Raw genomic sequence first — 12943 nt, forward strand, 5'->3', positions numbered from 1 at the left:
TCCAGGGCAAAATGACCCATCGTTTAGTTTGGGTAATAGTGGATGTTGCATCCGAATATATCAGAGTTTTAATACTGAAGATGTTTGTTTGCAGTCTTGATCCACGGGCAGCTCTTTGCCCAGGGTCCAGCCTTCTTTCACCTCTTTGGCTCTGCACCTTCGGCCTTGGCATCCACACTGCAGAAGTAAAAGAGCATGGGGCATTGGGGGCCAGGCCTGGAAGTGCCGTACATCGCTTTACTCACATTTCATTAGTCAGCACTCACTTAGGAGCTCTTCCCTAACTACGAAGGGAGCTGGAAAAAGTAAAGAAGAGGAAATGAGTTTGGGAAATAGGTACTCAGTCTCTGCCACTTTCAATCTAGGTATTAATTCCTCATCAGTTTTCCTATTTTTACCTTTGTGTTTCTACAGTTTTTTCCTCAACATGTCAACCCAATGATCCTTTTAAAACGTAATTCAGATTGTATCCCTTCTTTGCTCAGAGGCTTTCTATAGCTTTCCTTCTTGCTTGTTTGTTTCAAAGTCCTTATCATGATCTCAAGCTTTTTTATGATCTACCTCCCACCAACTTCCTTGATGCATTTCTTACCATTCTCCCTCTGCTCCGTCCACTACAGCCCCACCGGCTGTGTACTGACCCTCCAGCGTGCCAAGTACAGTCCCATTTCCTCTTCTCTCTGCCTGGAACACTCCTACCCTCAGATACTGTTGGGGCTCCGTCTCTTACTGCCTTCCGACCTGTGTCCACACTGCAGCTTGTGAAAGACCCTATCTAAGATGATGCTCTTATCTTCCCTTCTCTTCCTTTCCTTTCGTACCACACTTAGCACGTTATATTCTTCTAGGCTTATCATCTCTCTTCCAAGATTGGAATGTCTCCTTCTTATTGAAAACGTGAATATGTGAGTGAATGAATTGTTTAGCACATAACCTTGGCAAAAAGTAATCAATAAATGGTAGCATTGCTGTGATGCCAAGTTTTTCTTTTAGATTGGAAAGGATGTTGATTTTTTTCCCCTATTTTGTTCGTATTTTGTTTTTTGTGACTTACAAAAATGTGCAACTACAAGACTGATTTCTTCCTTATGCTTTCATTATCTTTCATATGACTCTCTATTCTTTCAGCTTCTCATCTTTATACTTCTGCTTCGATACACAATGTATCCTACACCTATAGAATGAGGTGGGAGTGGGTTCACAGATAGGAAAGAAAGGAGAATAATTTAGAATTCAACATGCTGCTTCAAGTGGGGAAAAAACCTTAATGTCTTATGCTTAAAAGGAGTATAAAAACCATAGCCAAGTATAATCATCTCTGTTTGATTAAGAGAATTTCAAAGTAATGTATATGTATATTCAGAACCTCATTTTCTCAAACTAAAGCAGCAAGAATGTCTATGACTGGAAGTAAGGTAAAGCAGATAAGACTCTCCTTTCTCTTTTACCTTACAAATTAAAAAAAAAAAAAAAAAGGAGAGCTCTCAGGAGTTCTCTTGTGGCATGGCAGGTTAAGGATCTGGCATTGTCACTGCAGCAGCTCAAGTTGCTGCTTTGGTGCAGGTTCAGTCTCTGACCTGGGAATTTCCACAAGCTGTGGGAAAGGCAAAACAAGCAAACAAACAAAAACTCTCAAAGCATCTCCAAAATATCTCAGATTTTTGTTAAGCAAAGTATTCCACCTGATACAGCTTATGGGCGGGGGAGGGGGGAAGAGAGAAAAAAACCACATCCTGAAAATAGTCTAACCAGGGGTCAAAGATAGCTCTAGAGAAGAATTTCTGAACTGTAAAAAAGGTATTAAAATGTGACTTTCAATTAGTTCAGAAATGAGCTCTAACTCTCTTTAACCATGTCATCAGAAATGACACCTTTTGTTCCTCCAGTAATTGGGATGTCAAAGGGTAATTTGAGGCTACTCAGAAAGATTCAGAGTCTGATTTTGTTAACTCCTGAGCTAATTACTGGTACATACTGAAAAATTACTAGCTATCCCTGCATCCTTGACAGGCAAAAAACATTCTTAAGAAATTGGATAGTAAGACTTCTAATATTCATTTTATAACTTTCTTTCTTCAGAAATAGCAAAATCTGTTCAGATCAGTGGATCGCTTTCTTCATGTGTGTGAAATGTGAATAGAGGCAGTTGAGAAACCTTTCGCAAAGTCCAGTTAGGGAATATATGTTCCCCGGGAGTATAAGAATAACATTGATTTTCAAAACACTTCGAATCTGCCCCTTCTAGGGCGCAGTAATTTCAAAGGAAGAGACTATATGTTTGGAAATGACAGTAAGCTTCTTAGGTCCCCTGTGGACCAGGTATTCAGTTGCTCCATCATCTGTCTTCAGGCCGTAACAATAGGACCTACTCTCAATAGTCCCCATCAGTTCTTCCAACGAAATGATGGTCAAGCCTCAGCTGAGAGATGAGCCTGGGTCACAGCCAGGCTGACTGTGGAACTCCACATTAAGACGGAGTCAAGGGAGGGAGTTCCTGTTGTGGTGCAGCGTAAAGGAACCTGGCTAATATCCATGAAGATGCAGGTTCGATCCCTGCCCTCCTTCAGTGGTCAGGGATCTGCTGTTGCCGTGAGCTGTGGTGTAGGTTGCAGATGCGGCTCAGGTCCTGTGTTGCTGTGGCTGTGGTGTATGCCAGCAGCTGTAGCTCCAATTCGACTCCTAGCCTAGAAACTTCCATATGCCGTGAGTTCGGCCCTAAAAAGCAAAAAAAAGAAGAAGGAAAGAAAGAAAGAAAGAAAAAGTAAATGATGGAAGTCAAGGGAGAGTGAAAACACATATGCAAGAAGGTAAAATTATAATCACCTGAAGGGAATTCTGAGCATGGAGTAGCAGGTCCATTTTAGAGAGTTATTGATAAGTTAGGAATGAAAGCTGGGGTTGTGGGCACAAGTTGGAAAACAAACTTGGGTGTGAGGGCTGGTTGATTTGGAGCACCTGGAATCAGAGGAGATGCAGGGCAGCAGGACAGAGCTTCACTTGCTGGGCATGATAAAGAAAGGAGGAGAGAGAGGAGGGGAAGGAGGGAAGAGGAAGGAGCAGGCTTGAGCATATGGTGAAGACCAGAATTGCTGGATGTTTCCTCCATGTGTGGCTTTATGCATCACTCGTGTCAGAATCCCCCAGGAAGCATGTTTCAAATGCAGATTCCCAGGCCCCACCTCAGACTTCCAGAATCAAATTATTGGAACTGGCACCTAGGAATTTTGACTTTTAACATGCTCCCCATATATCTGAGGCTCATTTAACATTTGTGTGCTAAATTCTTCACTTGCATGATATTGGTTAATCCTCCAACAGCTCTGTGAAGCCCATACTACTACTGTCCCCTCCCTAAACAGGAAACCGCTTCAGAGAAGCTGCCTGGCCCAAGGCACAAAGTTTATACATGGCAAAGTCAGAACGCAAACTTACACATTCCGATTCCATGTTCTGTGAATTTTAATCTCTCTAGACCAGGGGTCCTCAAACTTTTTCTGTAAAGTGGCCATGTGATAAACATTTAAGAGGTCATGGCCTCATGGTCCCTGTTGCAGCTACTTAACTCTGCCATAGACAACATGTAAACAAATGGGCATGGTTAGGTGTCCAGTAAAAATTTACAAAAACAGGCAGCAGGACCGATGACACTCGGAACTCAGAATGGCTTTCCAAAGTGTTCAGAACATAGTATCTTATAGGCTTGTTAGAAATACAGGATATTGGCCTACTCCAGACTTGCTGAGTCAGAATCTGCATTTAACAAGGTCCCCAGGTGATTTTTGTGCTCATTCCAGTATAAGAGTCCTCCTCTAGAGCATTTTCAAAGCTCTCCCCTCAAAGATGTCCTAATGGCATTTGCTGCTCATCCTTTCAGGTGCATGAGCTCAGTTTATTTATTTATTTTTTTCTGTTTAGCTGTACCTGCAGCATGTGGAAATTCCTGGGCCAGGGCCTGAATGCAAGCCACATCTACAACCTTTGCCACAGCTGCAGCTACACCAGATCCTTAACCTGCTGTGCCACAATAGAAACTCCTATTGGTGATTTTTAACACTGCCAGTCTCTCCATGTGTAGTAGTTGGCATTCTGCTGCAAGGAAGAGCTGTTCCTTCTTTTCCCTTTTGTTTATTCATTATTTAACTTATATCATTATAGACTCATAGGCTCCCTGAGATAATATTTGCATCAGTCAAGGTGATCTGAATGTACACGGAAGCCTGAGAACCACTATTTGAATGAAATAGTGATTTGAATGAAAGTGATGTCCAACGAGGTTAATTAGCTTATTCAAGATCGGAGACTTAGTTGAAGACCAAAACCATCTCTCCAAACCTAGTATTTCCTTTCTATCAGTAGTCTCCAAATCTGAGTTTTCTTGTGGTGCAGTGGGTTAAGGTTCCAGTGTTGTCACTGCAGTGGCTTGGGTTGGTGCTGTGGCACAAGTTCGATCACTGGCCCAGGAATTTCCACATGCTGTGAATGTGGCAAAACAAACAAACAAACCAAAAAAACCCTGCAGATCTGGAGAGTGAACACCCACTGGACCATCTAAAAGTGAATCACCCGAAAAACCTGTTCAGATGCTGCTTCAATTAAATTTTGATTGAATACATCTTGCATAAGGCCTTGCAGTTTATACCAGGAAGAACTTAAAGAGATCTTTCTATTTCCCACCTCAGTGCTCTTTAGAAGGAAAATGTATATTATTATAGTATGTCTCTGATTCTAATGTAACATTCATTTTAAGAAGCAGCATCAATTTAATGGTTTATCGTGCAAAATAAGAATCAGTGCCAGAGTTCTTTTTGTGGTGCAGCAGAAACGAATCTGACTAGTATCCATGAAGATGCCAGGTTTGATCCCTGGTCTTGCTCAGTGGGTTGGCAATCCGACATTGCCATGAGCTGTGGTGTCGGTTGCAGATGCAGCTCACATTCTGTGTGGCTGTGGCTGTGGTGTAGGTTGGCACCTGCAGCTTAAATTCAACCCCTAGCCTGGGAACTTACGTATGCAGCAGATGCAACCCTTAAAAGCAAAAAAAAAGAATCAGTGCCACATTGGATATAAGCTTCAAGTGTATGCATTATAAGCAGCTCAGATTTCAGAAAGATTACAGTATGAAAAATACTTATCTTAAGCTTGTGGAAATAAGCTTATTTATATTATACACTTATGTATACTTATATGTATTTACATCGCATATATAGGATCCCAAGTAGATAGATTTAGATACTATATGATTTTACGCGTGTGGAATAATTAGGTAACTATTCTGCTATGTATCACTTATTTTAGGGGAAGCTGGTTTTTCATTACATTATGTGGTAATGACTCCCCTCAGTGATGGACCTCAGTTCCATCAGGTCAGTCTCAGTATTTATTTAGCACTTCTTTTCCTTATTTGAATTAATTTTATTTATTTATTTATTTAGCACTTTTTTTCCTTTTTTTGCATTAATTTTATTTGTTTATTTATTTACTTTTGTCTTTTTGCCTTTTCTAGGGCCGCTCCCACAGCATATGGAGGTTCCCAGGCTAGGGATCCAATCGCAGTTGTAGCTGCCGGCCTGTGCCAGAGTGACAGCAGCGCCAGATCTGAGCTGCTTCTGCCACCTACACCACAGCTCATAGCAACACCGGATCCCCAACCCATTGAGCGAAGCCAGGGAACGAACCTGCAACCTCATGGTTCCTAGTTGGATTCGTTAACCACTGAGCCATGACGGGAACTCCTGTTTGTTTATTTACTTATTCATTTATTGATGGTGGGGAAGGAATCTTTTTTTTTTTTTTTTAGGTTTTTGTTTTTTCTATTATAATTGATTATTAGTGCTTATTTTAGTTGTCCATAGTCAGAATTAGCCAGGTTGGTATATTACCACAGTGGTCACATAGTTAAAGCCGGGTTTCTCACCTACCGGTGACATTAGAGACTAGATAATTCTTTGCTGTAGGGGACTGTCCTGTGCGTTTTAGGATGTTGAGCAGCATTCCTGGCTACAGTCAGGAATATGTCCCATATTCAGTACTACCACCTGCCCAAGTAGTGACACTCAGAAATGTTTCCAGTCCTGGGAAAACTGGAAAGCTGCATGTAAAAGAATGAAAGGAGAACACTGTCTAACATCATATACCAAAATAAACTCAAAATGGATTTAAGACCTAGGTATAAAGCCAAACGCTATAAGACTCCTAGAGGAAAACATAGCCAGAATGCTGTTTGACATAAATCACAGCAACATCTTGTTTGATCCGCCTCCTAGAATAATGACAGTAAAGACACACATAAACCAATGGGACCTGATCACACTCAAAAGCTTTTGCACAGCAAAGGAAACCATTAAAAAAAAAAGAAAAGACAACCCACAGAATGGGAGAAATTCTTTGCAAACAATGAAACAGACAAGGGCCTAATCTCCAAAATATACAAACAACTCATGCAACTCAACAACAAAAAAACAGACCACCCAACTGAAAAATGGGCGAAAGACCTAAATAGACCTTTCTCCAAATAAGACATACAGATGGCCAACAGGCATATGAAAAAATTCTCAACACCACAAATTATTAGAGAGATGCAAGTCAAAACTTCAGTGAGGTACCACCTCACACCAGGCAGAATGGCCATCATTAACAAGTCAACAAATAACAAATGCTGGAGAGGGTGTAGAGAAAAAGGTACCCTCCTTCTCTGTTGGTGTGAATGTAAATTGGTACAACCACTATGGAAAACAGTATGGAGGTACCTCAGAAAACTAAATATAGTACTACCATATGACCCAGCAATCCCACTCTTGGGCACATATCTGGACAAAGCTTTCCTTGAAAAAGACACATGCACCCATATGTTCATTGCAGCACTATTCACAATGACCAAGACATGGAAACAACCTAAGTGTCCATTGACAAATGAATGAATGAAGAAGATGTGGTATATACATACAATGGAATACTACTCAGCCATTAAAAACAAAAAACAAAATAATGGCATTTGCAGCAACATGGATGGAACTAGAGACTCTCATACTAAGTGAAGTAAGCCAGAAAGAAAAAAAAGTCAAATACCATATGATATCACTTATTTGTGTAATCTAAAATATGCAACAGATGATCCTATCTAAAAATAACAAAAAAACAACAGACACAGATCATGACCAAGAAGAGCAGACTTGATGTTTCCAGGGAAGAAAGGGGAGGAAGTGGGATGGCTGGGCATTTGGGGGGGATGCAAAATGTTGTATTTGGAATGGATGGGCTATGGGATCCTACCATCCAATACAGGGAAATGTGTGTGATTGGGTCACTTTGTTGTACAAAAGAACTTGACAAAACATCATAAATCAACTATACTTTAATAATAAATTAAAAAAAATGTTTCCATGCCAAATGATCCTGGAGGGCAAAATAACCCTTGCTTGAGAACCAGTTATGTTGGGTTGAATAGTGATTTCTCAAACTGTAAGTTCAGCAGGAACTGACCTGTCAGTGTGACCTGATTTGGAAAAAAAGTCTTCACAAATATAGGTAAGGATCGCAAGATGAGATAATCCTGGATTTATGTGAGCCCTAAATCCAATGACTGGTATCCTTAGAAGAGAGAGGCAGAGGAGATTAGAGAGTAGCAGAAACTCAGACAAAGGGCAGAAACTGGCATTTGCTGCCACAAGTTAAGGAACATCTTCAACTACCAGAAGCAGGAATAGCCAAGGAAGAGCCCTCACTCAGATGCCTTGATTTTGGACTTCGGCCCCCAGAACTGGAGAATAAATTTTTGGTTCTAAGTCACCATGGTTGTGGTTATATGTTATTGCAGCCCTAAGAAACGAATATACCTCTGGCCTCAGGGAAAGAGAGGCTTTGATTCATATTATGTGTATATTTACTTAGTTGTAACTATTATTTCATTGTAGATGATAGAAATAGAATTTGCACTGGCAGCAAAGGGTATTCATGGGAAGGATATTGAAATATTTAAAAGAATCAACTCAGGACTGATTGGTCAGAGTGCACAAAAGTTAGGGATTCGTTTCAGCTTTAGGAAAAAATTGGAAACAGGTATTTATAATTGCCCACTCTTTTTCTCCATCTATTATTTTCTCTCTGCACATAATGACATGCTCTGCAGTGCATGCCACCTGTGGTCCCTAAGGTTTATACCTAGAAGGTCCCACTGGCTGTGAGAGGCTGACTTCTCTGCCCTCAATCTGGTTTTTAAATTCTGGGAAGAGAAAATATTGACCCCACCTTGGTCAGATGCTTTTTCCAAGAACAGTCCGCTCTGGCAGAGGCAGCGCACAGTCATGGAAAACCTTTGTATTCCTAAACACAACCATATGGATGGGATTAGAAAGCCAGTCATTTCTAGGAAGAAAAAAATATATATATTAGGGCATCCAAACCTAAAAATACCTACCGTGGTACGTAAATCAACATGGTTAGCTTAAAAGGATAATTTTCCTATTGAGACATTTTTTGAAAGCATGATTTCAACTTAATATTTCCTCTCACTCTGAACTTAATCATTCGACTAGATATTTAGATAGGCACAGTGGTAGCAAAAAATTATTGGAAACCATAAATAGAAGGACCCAATGACTTTGAGTGTCGTAGAGGCCCAATAAGTGAAAGAATAATTGAATCTTCAACAAAGACCCGGGTGTGGAAATCCCACAGCAGGACTGTTTAGAGGTAAAGCCTTGGCTTTGGGACCCAGATAAAGCCTGTAATGAATCATTCAGATGTCCTCAAAAGAGACCTATTTTCAGCTTGGTTAGAATGATCAAGTATATTGTCATTGTATTTTGAATGAGATATAAAGTAAGATAGTGCAAAATTTTAAGTTCTACTTAGTTCTCTGTTCTTTTTAAAATTTTTTTATTATAGTTGATTTACAGTGGTCTGTCAATTTCCACTGAGTTCTCTGTTCTTTATTAATCCATGACATCCAGTTCTTAAAGGCACTGCATTTCATGCCTCATCTGTTTTAGTACATTGGGTCCTTTCCTAGCCTGTGCTGACAATGCAGGTCTTTTGTCTCGGTGCCCTATTGGATTACAGAGATTACTGATACATTTCCTAGGATCAGTCTGTCTAGGGATTTAAAATGCACCATCCTACAGTGGTTGGGATGGCCTCAGCACATGGAATTTAGCACCTTGTTTGGACAGTAGAAGTGAAACTATAATTGGTTACATCTTAAAATCACCTTCTGCCACAAGGAATATTTTCCATGTATAGACTATGACTGGAGAATATCTTTTCCAACCCATAGAAGCCAGAAGATACTCTGAGATTAAGGGAGCAAGCAGAGAGATGTTTTAAAAATATGTTTTCACAATTGGCTTCTCTATTGCATAAAGAGTCCTTTGATCAATATACAGTTACTACAATGATGGATTAAAAAACACGCTTCTGAATCATAGTGGTGGATGCTGTGATGCCCAGATTAGATACCCACTCTAGGACCCAGGGACTCGTTCTTTCAGCTTCTAGGGGTGCCGGCTGCTGACCGCTCAAGGCTGAGATCCTCTCCAAGACGACCTTGTAAGGGCCTGCCTGGAGTTCTGCTGTGACACAGTGGGGTCATGATCTGGCTTCTCTCTGTGGTGGTGCTGTTTCAATCCCAAACCCACGCAGTGGGTGGAAGCATCCAGGGTCGCCACAGCTGTGGTGTAGATCGCACCTGGAACTTCCACATGCCGTGGGTGTGGCCATTAAAACAATTAAATAAAGAGCCCTGCCTCGCCTCAGGTTACATCCTCTCCTGGGAGTAGCCTGCTTCCTGGATTCATCCTCGACGTCGGAGCACAAAGGCCCGGCTGCCGTGCCTCTTCTCGGGACCACTCTGAAGGGCTGTCCCAGTGCTAGAGCTTCGTGCGGCGGGGGGGTGGACCATGACAGGTCAGCATCTCTCTCTGCCCGCATCCTGCTGCTCCCTCACCCACAGGCGTTGTCCCCACACTTACCCCCGTTAAACACTGGCATGTACAGCTCTGCCTCTGAATCCTGGGGGACCCCAACCTAAGCCAGAGGGTTGCAGTGAAAGTATTGAACTCAGAAGCAGGGGATCCGAAACAACTGAGAAAATTGTTCTGGCAAGAATGTGTGTTGGAAGGGAGCTCTCTGCACTTACCCTCTAGCTGCTTCCTCACAACCCAATGAAGGAGCGATCCTTGGTTCCCTAAGAGGGAAAGAGCCTGAAAAGGAAGGAGGGAAAGGAGAGAAGAGGGAAGGGAGAAAAGAAAAAAGTAAACTGAATAGATTTGAAGTCTTCTTTGCAGTTTTACACTTTTGAGAGTTCTTTTTAAGTAATTACAATAGTTATTTTTAGAGGACAGTTTCCTTTCATTGGATCCACATTATAGCCTTACTAACTTTACATGTGCTATTTCTAAATCTGAGAAAAACAACAAAAAACCTGCAGGAGAGATAATATTATCGGAGATGTTAAATGATTTACCCAAGGGCACAGAGCAGGTAAAAGACAAAACAAGAATTAAAAACAACTGTTGGCACTAAATGCTGCTGTCTTTTCTCTGAGTAAGGTGCTGCCTCTCTTCACAGAGAGGAACTCAGACCCACACAGAAACAACATTCCACTTTCTTTTGAAAGATAGCTGCTGTATTGCTTGTGACTCTTTTCCCAGCAAGGGACAGAGGCTCCATTCAGACTAGCTTAGATGATCATTTACTATGAATGAGGAGAGTGAGATGTTTCATGGAACCTAAGAAAAGAATATTACTTATCTTGGAGAAAAATTGCAACCAAGGACAACGAAACTCAGAATTCACTTTCTCTTTGCCACACATGGAAAACATTACAGCCAACACATCTTTGGAACTTTACAGCTCTGAGTAGAAAGACCAGCTTATTTTCTTTGTCCCAAGGGAAAAAAAATATCCCACTTCATTAGCCAACCCCAAACCAGTCACCTCTGACCCCAGATCAGAATTACAATGTAATGTGTTTGTCTTTACTATACCCTGTGGATAGAAGCAGCCAGAGGGTAAAGATTCTTCGCTAAGGAGGAAGAAGGGGGCAGGGATGCTGATAAATATCACCATATAGATTCATCATCTGTACTCACAACTTAGGAACTCCATAACTTTGTACACTGAGCAGCTTTCTGACTTCTTTTGAAGATATCCATCCAGCATAGCACCGTACAGTTTGGCAATTCAGTGAAAAGATGGCAGGCAAGTCGAGCTTGAAAAGCAGCTCCAAGATTGTACCCTTGTCGTTACAGAATTTATGCCTGAGTGTGTGCACACATGCCTCTGTGTGTGTGTGTGTGTGTATGGTCCAAAGGAAAGGAGGTTGAAAAGATAAACAAGAAGTCAAGTCTGGTTCATTTGGAAAGCTAAAATTCTCCTCACGAAAGCCGGAAATTAATTTCCTCCTGATGATGATGGCTGAAGGAGATTGAATAGAAGGAGCAGGTGATGAAAAAGCTTAAGATACATTTTTCTGACAGCATTATGCATGAAATCCTAAAAAAAATTAAGCGGAGGGTTTGTGCTTCCCTTGGAAGTGAGTTAATGATTAGATCAGATATATACTTTATTAACATATGCTTCAAAACATTTCCTCTTCAGACTGGCCAAAGAGGGGCTCCCCAAAGAGCAGCATTTCTCTCCAGGCCCTATTTGCAGACCTCATTGTGGGCCCACCTTCAAAGTGCACAAAAGGACAAAAGGCCCTTTCATTCTTTCGTCCCCAGAAGGACTTGAGGTTGAAAATGGCTATTTGTTCCCTCTGCAACATATATGTCTGATAATATGCATGGGCATGCATAACTGACTGCCTGCATTATGTATGAATTAAACCCCACTCTTGTTCAGCAACAGCTGGAGAGATTTTTCTCCTCCAGATGCCCAGCTGCAGTATGGCCCATCCCCCCACACACGTGTCTGTGCCACACACACACCATGCATGGGCACTGGGGACAATTGCCCTAATTTACCAGAACCCAAGGACCACTATAGTCAGAACACTGTGTTTCTGAGTTGCTTTTCTTTTAGTAAAATTTGTTTTTCTTCCATAGTCACTGATGCCATTTTATTAATGGAACAAAGAATCTGGCCAAACAAGCACCCTAGTAATCACCTCGATTCTTTCTCACAACCAAAGCCTTCTAAAAAACACTCTTTTTTCAAGCTGTTGGTTGGACGATCCCCCTGGGGAAATGCTTGCCACTTCTAAAGATGTTTTGAGCCAAGAAAAACTAGGATAAAGGCACCATTGGGTAGTTTTTGTTGTTGCTGTTTCTTTATTTTCACAATCCATTATCACCAAGTTCCTGATTTCTTTTCTGAAAACAATAGGTTGGAGGGGAAAAAAAAGAGTTATAACTGTGATACCACTTGTGCAGACCTAAGTGGAAGCACCATCTAAATGATACTGTCTTTAGGATGAAAGCTGCAAAACCTAGACAATTTTCTGGCCATTTGCAAACTATTTTAATAAAATGTATGTTAAAACATTTGGGGATTAGAGGATCTGAGTAATTGTTTGAATTTTGCAATTCCTTCTGGATGTTTGCCATCCTACAAAATAGCTTATATGTCAGAGAAAGAAACATTATATGTTAGAAAATGTTATGGGGAGTGCTGGAAGTTTGTTTCACTCTATTTAACAGAAGGGAATGAGTTTGTGGGCTTATAAACAACCTAATCTATGGGCTGAAAATATCCTGCCAAAATCGACCCCTGGCTACCTTCTCCCCCTCAAGAAAGCCCCCTAGAATAAGCTCCTCTTGAAATGTTTCCCAAAGAGAGGAGAATTTATACAGTGGCCTTCTGAAGATTCAAGGAAAACAATAATCTTTGATAAACCTGGCTGCCTCGTTGAAAAAGCTCTATGAAGAGTCTAATGACTGTTTTCTTGCTGAAATGTCCTCTGTAGCAGAGGTCAATCATCCATCCACTTTCTCCACCAGACAGC

At 41.1% G+C, this 12943-nt stretch overlaps 1 long non-coding RNA gene across 1 annotated transcript in view; it reads left to right on the forward strand.

The window, feature by feature from the left end:
* The window catches only part of LOC106510428, a 153137-nt gene that overhangs the window by 55326 nt on the left and 84868 nt on the right, over positions 1-12943 (forward strand). The window lies entirely within an intron of this gene.

This window comes from Sus scrofa, chromosome 5, assembly GCF_000003025.6.
Source record: "Sus scrofa isolate TJ Tabasco breed Duroc chromosome 5, Sscrofa11.1, whole genome shotgun sequence".
Lineage (NCBI taxonomy): Eukaryota > Metazoa > Chordata > Mammalia > Artiodactyla > Suidae > Sus > Sus scrofa.